Source organism: Macaca mulatta, chromosome 3 (assembly GCF_049350105.2).
Source record: "Macaca mulatta isolate MMU2019108-1 chromosome 3, T2T-MMU8v2.0, whole genome shotgun sequence".
NCBI lineage: Eukaryota > Metazoa > Chordata > Mammalia > Primates > Cercopithecidae > Macaca > Macaca mulatta.
In genome coordinates, this window is record NC_133408.1 from 164,047,171 (window position 1) to 164,060,317 (window position 13,147).

The following is a 13,147-nucleotide window of genomic DNA, read 5'->3' on the forward strand; positions in this document are numbered from 1 at the left end:
AGATTTATCTGCAAGTTTTCTCAGATTGTCTCTTATCTCCAAAAAAATTTTCCAACATATTTACTGAAAAAGAATTGTGTATTAGTGGGCCTATGCAGTTCAAACTCATGTTGTTCAAGGGTCAACTATATAATACACCTGATGAAGCAATGTGTAATTCTCATCTTTCAATTGTCTTTGGTGATTTTACAACATTGAAGAAGATCTAATTGATAATGCACAACACTTAGTATCACTTCCATTGTTCCAACTCTTAGTCTAGTCTTTCAGATACCATAACTATGCTCAGATCTTTCTCTTGTCACTCTTTACTTTTAACTTTCAAGTAAAACTTCCCCCTTTTCCTTCCTCTCTCACTCTTTCCTTATGCTTCTACTAGTTTTCCTCTCTCCTTAACAACATTCTCTCTTTTTTTGTTCTCTGCCTACAAAGTATTTCAATTACCACAAGAAAATTAAGAGATAGTAAGGAGAGGTGAAAATCTAAATGTTCTAGAAATTTCCTTAGGAAAAAGGCATAAAAGATAGTAATCAGGTTATTAACATTACACATTTGGGAATTATCTTTGGCCTTTTTTCTCTTACCTTCAGTATCTAATGAAGTGCAGCATCTTGAAAATTTGGCCTTCTAAATGCTAAACATTTGTTTTAACATATGATTTAATATATGTTTTAGCATATGATAGTTTCAGGAATAAGTATTATAGTATAAAACCATGGTTGACCTTAGCAAGGAGAGTTTCAGGGGAGTGGTATAAGTGGAAGACTTAGTGAAGAGTATAAAGCAATGCAGGAAAGGGTAAGGAAGTAGAGAAGAATAGGTGAATTCAACATTTGTGAAAATTTGTTTGAGCAATGGAGAAGAATAAATAAAAGTATAAATGAATGAGCAAATATACTGTGTTGCACTCTATTATAGTTATAAAGTCTTTTACTTCCAGAGGCAGCAGCTTCAACAGTTACATTATGCTTACTGAGTTTTTTAAAGGATGCAGGTGCCAAAATTACAGATTTCCAGTGAAAAGTCCAAGTTGTAAACTTTCTCTTTAAGCCTCCAGTTTGGTACCACAGGAATTATTCAAGAATAGACTAGCAACCTGATAAAGGGCTTATAAGAAGTTAAATTATCAGGTGTGTATATTTAGTAATGATAAGCTTTATGATCTCTTTCAATTCTGAGAGTCTATTACTTTATGGCTTAAGCATTCATTCAGGCATGGAACCAATTTTGTTCCCTAAATTTATTGTCATTCTAATCACATTCTCAAGTTGTAAAGTGATCATACTATTGTGTGATTTACAGACTATTTGGTTTTATTTTACTTGCTAAGAATATTTTATAAAGTGAGATTTAAGAGTTCTAGATTTGGATACCTGAAGCAGAAATTCAGACTGTCTAGAAGTATTTAATAGCTCCTTGTCCTTAAAATGCTTAAGTTTAATGGTGGATAAGACATAAAGCCCTGAAACATTTAAGTCAGTAATTTAAAAATGTTTTTACAATAGCGCCTTTTCTTCTCAGTGAAGCACTATGCCATATTCTAGTGGTACAGAAGTCATTGTGGTTTTGGACTGTGAATTTTAAATCATTAGATCCAGGCTCAAACACATTTTTGTTAATTAAAATAGGAGCCATTACAATCAACACATTTTTGCCAGTGAGAAATAAATTTGTTTATTCCTGTAGTGTAAAAATCCATGCTTTGGGATTCAACAAACTCTTGGAGAGCGCTTCTGCATCCTGTTGGTTGTGGAAGCATTTTCCCTGCAAAAAGTTGTTGAGATGCTTGAAGAAGCGGTAGTTGGTTGTGTTGTCATGGAGAAGAATTGGGCTCTTTCTGTTGACCAATGCCTGCGGCAGACATTGCAGCGTTCAGCACATCTCATCAATTTGCTGAGTGTGCTTCTCAGATGCAATGGTTTCTCCAGGATTCAAAAAGCTGCAGTGGATCAGACTGGCATCAGACCAGCAAACAGTGACCATGGCTTTTTCTTTTTTCTGGTTTTGGGAAGTGCTTTGGAGCTTCTTGTCCAGCCACTGTGCTGGTCATCACTGGTTGTCATATAAAATCTTGTTGTTGTTGCATGTCACAATCCGATTGAGAAATGGTTTGTTGTTGTTGCACAGAATAAGAGAAAACAACACTTAAAATTGCAAATTTTAAAAAAGTTTTGGTCAGCTCATGTGGCGCCCACTTATTGGGCTTTTTCACCTGTCCAATTTGCTTCAAATGCCAAACAACCATAGAATGGTCGACGTTAAGTTCTTTGGCAACTTCTCGTGTAGTTGTAAGAGGATCAGCTTCAATGATTGCTCTCAACTGACCATTGTCAACTTCTCATAGCTGGCTACTATGCTTCTCATCTTCAAGGCTCTCAACTCCTTTGCAAAACTTACTGAACTACCACTGCAGTGTATGTTTGTTAGCAGTTCCTGGGCCAAATTTATTACTGATGTTGTGAGTTGTCTCTGTTGCTTTATGATCCATTTTGAACTTGAATAAGAAAATCACTTGATTTTGCTTTTTGTCTAGTATCATTTCCATAGTCTAAAATAAATGTAAAATAAACAGCAAGTAACAGGTTATTAGCCAAAAAACCTAAAGTGAGAAATGCACATTAAACTGATGTATAGCATAACCACATTTATTTAGGAACATATTCCGATATCAATCTGCAAATTTCAACAATGCAAAAACCACAATTACTATTGCACCAGCCTATTACATTTAGCAGATACAAGAGAAACTGTTCTTGCAAAGGTGGAAAAAATGCACTCAGAGCCCTGTCCACCTAACTTCTTTATTTAAACTTTCACCCAAATCACACACTCACATTGCATACAAAAAGCAAACATATTCATACACATATATCCCTTAGGGCCCAGTAGAACATCATTTGAACGTGACCAATTAACACTAAGTAAACAATGCAAGACAATGAATGATTAACTTATAAAATGAGTGGTATCGTTCAGAGATGGAAGATATTAATAGCCACTAGGGACATTTTATGGTGTGGGTGTAATTTATCTATTGTTGTGTAACAAATGCCCCAAAACTTAGAAGCTTAAAAGAACAACATTTATTATCTTACAGTTACAGTGGGTTAGGAAACTGAGCATAGCTTAGTAGGGTCTTCCAGTTCAGGGAATCTTGCAAGTCTTCAAGGTGCAGACAAGAGCTGCAGTCATCTCAAGTTCTATGTAGAGTATGTCCTCATAAGTTCTTTGTTTTTGATAGGATTCTTTCAATTCTGAGATTGCAGGATCATTCAAGTTCATTGCAGGACCTTGGATGGGGTACTTCCATTCTTCTCTGACTATTACTTGTCTCAGTTACTTGCCAGTTGGGCCCCTCCATGAGGCAGCTCAGAGAATGGCAGCTGGCTTCATCACAGTGAGAGAGCACAAAGGAGTATGAACAAGATGGAAGTCACCACTTCACAGATATGAAAAGTCTATACATTTATAATCAATATTATTTAAGCTCTTAAATATGAGAAATGTTTTGCCAGTTATAGTGATTCAGGTGATTTTTGAGTTTAAAAATTTTTAGACGTTTTTGTATTTTTAGACTTTTTCTCTCCAGAAACTTAATAATTATTTGTCTTTAAAATATCTAAGTTCTATGGAATATTTCATAAATTCAAGTGTGTTTTGCGGAGGAGAAACAGGAAGTTGATGGGAGATGTGATGATACCATTAGCCAAAGCTTAATGTCTTTATATGTTTAAGAGTAAGCACAGCTCCCTCTTTGAGGTGTGTGCACTGTCTCTATTCCTGCTGTAATATTGAGTCCCACAACCACACGCTGATGAAGAGCCAGGACCATTGTCAGAGGTACTTACTTATCACTTCAGAACAAATTATCCTAAAAAGAACAAGACCAGAAAGCAGGTTGCTGTGAATTGGATGTTGACATGGCAATGAGATAATGTGAAGTGAGCAGCTGTGGGTAATAGGATAACTGATACTAAGTGATCTACATGAATATCATGCAAACAAGGCACACTGAAAAGTGAGTTTTCTCTTGCATAACCTTTACTGAATTCCACACACAGGATTTCTAAATGCAAGACAATGGAATTCTTTCAGAAGCACTTCAGTAATCATGCCTCAATTTCTCAAGGAGAAACAGAGAGCAGCAAATAAAAAAGCTGCATTTTCCTAAAAGAAAAGAAAGTACTGGATTAATTAAGGGTTTGATGCTTTTCTTCTGATACTTTTCCTGAAACATCTGGAATCACAGAGCTGGAAGGTAGTGTTAGGCCTTACAATGTTTTTGCCTTTCCAGAGAAGGAGTCTTTTTAAGAACAGAAAAGCCTGGGGACTGGGGTGAAATCTCTTGCACAGGAGTCCTTGGGCTTCCTCACCTCTCCAAGAGCTCTTTGCATGTCGCTAGGGACCAGCCTATAAATTGTATCAACATTCTCTCTGTCCTACTTTTGTCTGAATTTACATCATATTTTCCCTAATTTGAATCCTTGCAATTCCATCATTCACCATACTAGTGCATCCTACTGGCCACCACTGATTCTTCACACAACTATTTTAATATATGTGGCTCAGTGCTGCCCCTAGAGGAAGACCTTGACATTGCCTCCTTCCCACCTCCACCCTATGACCTCCCACTCCACCACTCACATCCTGTTCCTCCTTTGCTCCTGGTTGGCTTTCTGCTGGACCCTCAAGACCCCACTGGAGCTCCTATCTGCACTGGACTGAAAATTGCCCAGTCTTGAAAAATATTGCCCTGTCAGTCTGCTCTTTCAGGGACTTAATGAGTTAGAATACATCAGAAATGGTAATAATCAGCGTGTTTTAAAAAAACAAAGTGAACTTTTCTTCCTAGAGTGCAAGGGCACCACTGAAGTTTGAGTCAGTGTCACACAAACGCTTGGCTCTGGGGATTTCCCTAAGACTCTGCCCTGTGCATACATCCTTGGACTCACTGTCTTCATAAATAGCTTAATTGTCTTAGTGGGAAAGCATGTGAAGCAGCTGGAAGGATTTCTTAAAAAGGATTATTGGCTAGGTGCAGTGGCTCACATCTGTAATCCCAGCACTTTGGGAGGCCAAGGCGGGTGGATCTTTTAACTATGGAATTTCCATGACAATTTTTAATTTCTATCCTCTATTCATAAACATGTTTCCTGATTCCTTCATTAGGAACTTACTTATTATTGACTTTATAGGTAGAATTCTAAGATCTAGGAAACTGTAAAACTTTAAGATAAATAATAATTTAATTTGCCAGTTTAGAAGTACCCTCCTATATCTCAATATTAACAACCCTATTTTCTTCTATACAGTGCACAGAATGAATATAGTATACAATTTGAAGTTGTGTTTTAAATGTAGGAAATTAACTTATTTCTTACAGTTATTACAGAGAATTGACAGAAAGAGCTCATGATGAAGGCTAATGCCTCATAGTGAAGACTGATACATCATAGGCTGATTCCTGTGGATGTAACTGCTGAGGTCTGAGTATGTCTCCCAAAGTTTATATGTTAAACCCTAATTGCCCGTGTAATAGTATTAAAAAGTAGGGCCTTTACAAGGTGATTAAGTCATGAGGGCAGACCCCTCATGGAATTAGGAGCCCTTATAAAAAGGCACCTGGGAGTCGGTTTATTCTCCTCTGCGCTTCTGCCAAGTGAAGTGACAGCATTTGTCGTCTTTTGCCTTTCTGCTCCTTCTGCCTTGTGATGACATAGCCTTCATCCTCTCCAGAGGAAGTAGCAGTCAAGGCACCATCTTGGAAGCACAAAGCAAACCTCGCCAGACACCAAACCTGTCGGCGCCTTGATCTTGTACTTCTTAGCCTCTAGAGCTGTGAAAATACCTTTCTATTGTTTATAAATTACCCAGTCTGTAGTATTCTGTTATAGTAGCACAAACAAACTAAGACAGTAACAAAAATCTCATTTAATAGGAAGAGAATGCTCCGTTTTCTCTCCCCTGCTTCATCTTGTGAAAAACTTGCTCTTACTCTCTGCTCCAGCAAACGCTTCTTACAGTTCCTCAAATGGGCCAAGCTTTTTCTTGCCTCAGGGTGTTTGTACGTGCTATTCTCTCTATTGAAATGCCCTCCCTCCTTACTCTTCCCCTAGGTAATTCTCACTCATACTTCAGAAGGACTTTAGTCAACCTCCTAATCTAAGTAAAGTCTCATTTTTATTCACTTACATTGCATCTGTTTTTTCCACTTCAGTTTTCTTCAAACTTAGTTATCATTTATTTCCTAATATGTTTATCTTACTCTAAACTGCAAATTCCACGAAGCCAGGGAAAATGTTTCATCATTATGACTGCAGTGCCTAACACATTTTAAGTACTCAGTAAGCATTTATTGAATGAATGAAAAATTTAATAATTATGGGAATTTCAACTCTCTGAATAGTTCCTGTAAGATGCTTAAAGTGGAACATAGGATAAAATCTTGACCTACTTTTCTGACAACCTAATTTCTTAAAGAATAGATGAAGTAATATAAGTATTTGCCTTCCTTGATATAGATATGATAACTAAGTTCTCTTTAATAATAAAAACCTTAGAGGAATATAGAAATAGAAAGGGAAGACCTTAGTAAACATTACTATAAAGGTGTATTCACAGACTCATCTGTAAAATGGGAAAAAGACCTGTCCTGCATATATCATATAGTTTTTGTGGAGGTCAAATAAGCTAAGGTAGATAAGTAAACTTTGGAAACTGAAAAGCCTTATATCACTATAACATGATAGTAGCAGTTAAAACCAGATTTAAGGAAAGAACATTTCAAATATTCAAATACATAATAGATATCAAATGAAGAAAAAGGCTTTTAAAAATAGAAATCAGAGGTTATATTTTTAGGTTGAATCATTTTAACTTGAAAAAATGTATTAATTATAAAATGTTATACAATCATAATGTAAATTTGAAATTGTCTTAATTTTATTACTTGGTCATAATCATTTTTAACATTTTGTAGATATTTTGACATTTTTTGTTTTAATTATGAAAATTGGTGCTCTGTAATTTTATTTTTACTTAATGATATCATTCTTTTTTTTTTTTTTTTTTTTTTTTGAGACAGAGTCTCGCTCTGTAGCCCAGGCTGGAGTGCAGTGGCCGGATCTCAGCTCACTGCAAGCTCCGCCTCCCGGGTTCCCGCCATTCTCCTGCCTCAGCCTCCCGAGTAGCCGGGACTACAGGCGCCCGCCACCTCGCCCGGCTAGTTTTTTGTATTTTTTAGTAGAGACGGGGTTTCACTGCGTTAGCCAGGATGGTCTCGATCTCCTGACCTCGTGATCCACCCGTCTTGGCCTCCCAAAATGATATCATTCTTAATGGATAAATAGTATTTCCTATGTTGAGCTATTCATTCATTCTTGCATATGTTCACTGATCCAGTAATTGTCCACTGAGGACCTACTCTATGTAAAGTACTATGCTTGGTCCTGGAAAGATGGTAGTCAATACAGAAAATAACAAAAAAATTACTCCCGTAAACATTTAGTTCTAGTGCTGACAAATGCTCGAAAGAGAGGTACATGCTGCAAGTGCATTTAATGTGATGACCTAGTTGGAGACTGCAAAGTTAGGGAAGACATATTTTGGGGTGAGGTTTGAAAGAGGAGGAGAGGTTAACTAAGCAAATAATCAGAAGACTGGCATATGTAAAGGCCTCAGTGAAGAAAGGTACAGGTAAATGGAGTGATTTTCAGCATGGAAACATCTGAAAATTGAACCATAATTTTTAAAAAATGAAATTCTGAAAAACATCTTGAAAATAATTACAGCTAGGAAAAACTAGAGAGTAGCATTAAATAAATGAAAAAACAAGATCTTTTAGACTCAGATTTTAGAAAAATATCTAAAAATTATGAAAGAAGAGACATATACTTAAATCTTATTCAAAGATCAATTCAAATGGTCTACAACTTGGGGCACCTTCTGTCATCTCCTATGCGTAATTCAATTGGAATATCAAATTGAGCTGATACAGTATCTCTACCTTTTGGAAATAGGCCATGCTAGTTATCGAGTAGACCACCAAAATTATTGCATGAATCCCAAAACATGGACCACACACTGTCTTCATAGATGTGTTTCTCTGAATTATTTTTCACATGTATGTAGATGAGTTGTTAGGTCTAATAAAATACAAATACATTTACAGGCATTACTTCTCCCTAAAAACTAAGCCATCCACTTCTCCTCCAACCTATGCCACTGATGCTTAGGCCACCTGTCTTGTACTATCAAGATATTAGTTCCAGACTCATTGGTACTCTCTTCAATTTTATTTGTCATAATCCTTAATGAAATTTAATATTCACATAGAGAATCCTTATAACGTCTTGACCTCTTGCTTACTTGACATACTTTCCCCTTCCTTCATCCTAACACTGCCATTTGTTACCTATCTTCACTCAATCAATTTCAAATCCTCACTTTCTTCTATGATAGGGAGCTATTCATGGACAGATCATTCTCTTTGGGAATATTTTTAAGAATTAAGGAATATATTATGTTTAAATTTGCATAGTGATTTAGGACTAACAAAACATCTTCTCCTGCATTATGCCTTAGAGCTTTCGTTGGACAGCTCTTGTCCAGTTCCTCTTGCAACTCTGGTAATTAATAAAGTTCAAGTTTGATATGGTTTGGCTCTCTGTCTCCACCCAAATCTCATCCTTAATTGTAATCCCCATGTGTCAGAGGAGGGGCCTGTTGGGAGGTGACTGGATCATGGAGGTGGTTTCCCCATGTTGTTCTCGTGATAGTGAGAGAGTTCTCATGAGATCTGATGGTTTAAAAGTGGCATGTTCCCCTACACACTCTCTCTTCTGCCACCATGTGAGATGTGCCTTGCTCCCCTTCACCTTCACCGTGATCATAACTTTCCTGACGCCTCTCCAGCCATGTGGAACTGTGAGTCAATTAAACCTTTTTTGTTTATAAATTACATAGTCTCAGGTAGTATCTTTATAGAGTGTGAAAATAGACTAGTGCAAAGTTTTAGCTCATATTCTTGAATTAGAGTAGTATCAGATGTCCTATAAAATTACTTGAACCTTGTTCATGTACTTCCTGGATATTCTATGTAAGTCATAAAACCAACTTTGCAGAAAAAACAAAAATCCAAAAACTAGACTTCTGCCTATTTAAGCAATGAGGTACACCAAAGAAAGTAGAGGAAGGAGGAGGATCTCGAAAGGTAAGAAAACTTATAAATGGAACAGAAAACACATATGTTGCTAGAATTGGGGAAGAATGATGTTATGATAAACAGTTAATGTTTTGCTACTAAGCTTGTTACACTGTTTTGTAAACCTTAAGATATTGCAATATTGCTCCAAGTATTCAACTTCTGTTCTACACTGTAAGTGGCTTAGAGCCAGAAAAACTTCTTCAATTCACAGATTTAAGCATTTAATAGGTCCTCTATAAATTGTGATTAGATGGCTATTTTTTTCATGATTCAACTATTTCAATAATGTGAGCACAGGACACTACATAAATTAATACCTACATAGGGAAAAAAGTTTGATTTTTCATGGCAGAGAGCTCTCCTGAAACTCAATAAAATATTGAAGAGTATTTGTGTTTTCTAAAGCATAGACAAGTGTTTTTTCATTGCCATTCTGCTATCAATTCATTCTTCTTGGGGTATAAAGATGAAAAGAGGCTTTTTTTTTTTTTGAGACGGAGTCTCGCTCTGTGCCCCAGGCTGGAGTGCAATGGCGTGATCTTGGCTCACTGCAAGCTCCGCCTTCCGGGTTCAGGCTATTCTCCTGCCTCAGCCTCTCGAGTAGCTGGGCTTACAGGCACCCGCCACCACGCCCGGCTAATTTTTTTGTATATTTTAGTAGAGACGGTTTTCACCGTGTTAGCCAGGACGATCTCAATCTCCTGACCTCGTGATCTGCCCGCCTCAGCCTCCCAAAGTGCTGGGATTAAGGCATGAGCCTCTGCGCTCGGCCGAAAAGAGACCTTCTTAACTTCCAGTCTAGGATGGGTGGGAGGCAGACAAGTCAACAGCAATGGTAGTACAGAGCTGTTGCCATTATGTTGGAGTTGTTTTAAGAGAAAAAGTCGGAAAAATAGGTAGTCTGGTCTAAAGGAATTCAAGAAGCAGCATAATGGAGAAAAGATATATAACTTAAAACCTGGAAGATGAGTAACAGATAGCAAATGAGCTTAGGAGTGCGATGAGGAGAGTGAGTAAAGTGGGTATCTTAAAGTGGAGCCAGGCTGTGAGAATAAGGAACATTTGAAGAACCAGAGAAGTTAATTTGACTACAGCGCAATGTGGAACGGCAATGGGTGAGATAGGCGAGACGGAAGTATATTGGAGAGCCTTATAAGACATATTAAGAAGGGATCCTGAAAATCAGCATGGGCCTTTTGATTTATACTTAAGGAAAGAAAAACACACACACACCATGATATCTACCCTCTTAACAAATTTTTAAATGTACAGTACGTTATTGTTAATTATTAGCACAATAGAAATTTGGCAAGATAATTATTAGATGTCTTAGGATGGCTTAATCATTTTTCTTTTGTGTATGTCTGTCACTCTATTGATAACCGGACCTGGTTCAGCTCATCTTGCTGACTCCAGCTGCCTCTCTCCTCATATGGTGATGTATACTGCATTTATCATAGGTTTTTAAAAATACTTTGTAGACATGTCTTAGTGAATTCACCTAGGAATTTCATATTTATTATTTAAATATTAATGCTGAAGCAAACACAATAAACTTCAAGTAAAACGACTCTAGAGGAAGAGGGCAAGAAATAAAGGTACCAACTAATTTTCCTAATTATATTGGCCCAGGGAGGCTGATCAGTGTAATATGTGAAACTATCTAGGCAGGAAAACATGTTTCTCAAAGGTCTCAGAAATTGCAAATCAAGCATGTTTTAGAATTTAGAAAATGTAAAACCTGAGTAAAAGCCTATTGTCTGATTTTTAAGATGGAAACACAAACTCAGGAGGTTTACTTTGCGGTTCTGCTGAAGAGCTCAAGATTTATCGTCCAAGGAGACTGTTGACTTGGCAGCTTGCCCTCTGGCAGGTCTGACATTGGAATAACGCAGAACACTTGATTCAGGTCATAGAGGAAGCAACACTTCGGGCACAGCACAACACAACCAAGTGAGCACTGGAAACCTGGCGAGCTCCCTGTTTTCCATTTCAAAAGTGCTTCTCAGCCAGTTGAGTCACGGGCAGAATGAATTTCATAGAATATTCTATCCCTTCTTCTGAGACAGAGAATGTTCCATTATACTAACTTGCTTCCAACCCCCTGTCTCTATCATAATAGTATATTCTCTTTTTCTCACTCAGGATTGGAGCCTTTTTTGCTTTGGGGTATCTTTAACTCCCTCTACCTCAACATCCAAGAAGAGAACAAAAAGTCGTTCATTCTTCATGATGGCACATTTTCATTCTTCTGGGAATCACTATATTCCCATAAAAGACTCCCCTGAAGCAGCTTCCAGACTGAGGGAGAACATAGCCCCTTTCTTTGAATATCTGAAGAGCGACAGTACAGAAGTGGCAGGCTGACCTGTGTTGCCTCACATGGCAACGAGAAGACTGGGCTTCTGAGCTGTGCTGCAGACCACTGGGTTCAACATCCAGCAACCTCACAAAAGAGTGAATTTCTTATTTCTTTATTCTAAGCAGAGTTCAGATGATCCTGTCAGGGAGGTGGTAGGAGAGATTTCTACATGGGAAATGTAGTTGGATTTGAATCTGATATTCTATGATTATTTGATTAAGTCATTAATGACATATATATTGCCACAATTTGTCAACTTTCTCAGCAGAGTATAGGAAATTCAGAGTAGAAATAAGTGTTATATATTAAGGAAAAACACGTAAACATGTTCAAAGGTATTTTAAAATAACTTTTGGCTTAAAGCATCTTATTTAGGTACTATCTTTAGAACAATTAAAATGAATCACATATGCTCATCCATGTGCTTTATAATATCCTGCTAAAAACTAATACTCAGCATTTTAATCAATGTTAATTTAGTTAATGCCCTCATTTCCATTTTTGCAGAGGAATGCAGCACAATAGTATATAAATGAGAACATTTTATGGTATTTGGCAAACATGTATTTATTGAAACCTCAGGAAAATGAGCAGAAGCTTTGAAGTTTAAGGTTGTCTAAAAATTTTGGCACCATGCTGAACATGATAGGCAATTCTAAATGCCAGGTGAGATGTTGGTCAGGGAATCCAAAGTAGACAAAGAAGAGGGTTGTGGACAATAATTGAATGTTCTTTCTGCATTGAGGTTGTATAAAAGAAGAAAAACTGTTTAAACAGAACATAGTTTCTGTCTCCCTTTATATAAAAGAATAACCCTTTCCACCTTTTAAGCTTAAAAGTTGTTGTTTAAACTCTATAAATGCAGTGCATGGATATTTGTTGTAGAGGAACTTCATGTTCTAGTTTACTTATTTGGTTAAAATATTTATTAAATGCCTACCACATATCAGGATATACAAAGTGGATATGGAATGGATTACTTTTTGTATGAATTCCAGCAAAACCTTTCTGGACTCTTTCCTTACCTTCAGCAAATACTCTTTCCAGTCCACCCTCCACACTACTGCCAGGGTCATTCTTTTGGAACACAGATTGCCTCACTGTCATAGTTAAACTTTATAATGGTTCCCACTGGCAACCAAATGAAACCCAAACACCTGTTCTATCATCTGTTTGTATTTCCAGCCTTGTGTTCGAACACTCTGTTTTGTGTTCTGTTTCACCCATCATAAATGACCTACTACAGATTTAAGAACAATTATGCTTCCATGTCTTCATATATACCATTTCCTAGACCTTGAGTGCACTTTTACCCGTTTTCTGCTTTTGCCCTAGTCAATGGGATATATACTGAAGACACTTCCCATTGATTTAATTTTTATTTCTTCTAAGACTATCTCTTTAACGAATAAATTTCCCCTTAGTGTGTTGGTTTTGGTAATTTAGTTCCTCTGGTGAATGCAGGGTGGTTAGAAGAGATAATCACTGGGTATAGAAAGAGGAATGACATGGGAGGAAGTATTTATGAAGAGGACTCAGTTAAGGAGGCTGACAAAACGTCAGTAGAAGCCAAGTAGGCA

The 13,147-nt window shown here is 37.1% G+C and overlaps 1 long non-coding RNA gene across 1 annotated transcript; it reads right to left on the reverse strand.

Moving 5' to 3' along the window:
• Window positions 1–3,060: 3,060 nt before the first annotated feature.
• LOC144340095 (uncharacterized) lies at window positions 3,061–12,648 on the reverse strand. Its single transcript, XR_013415821.1, has 3 exons — window positions 12,593–12,648; window positions 11,005–11,705; window positions 3,061–3,387 (listed from the first exon to the last, which is right to left on the reverse strand). It is a non-coding gene; the product is annotated as an uncharacterized LOC144340095 (long non-coding RNA).
• Between the last annotated feature and the right edge of the window lie 499 nt (window positions 12,649–13,147).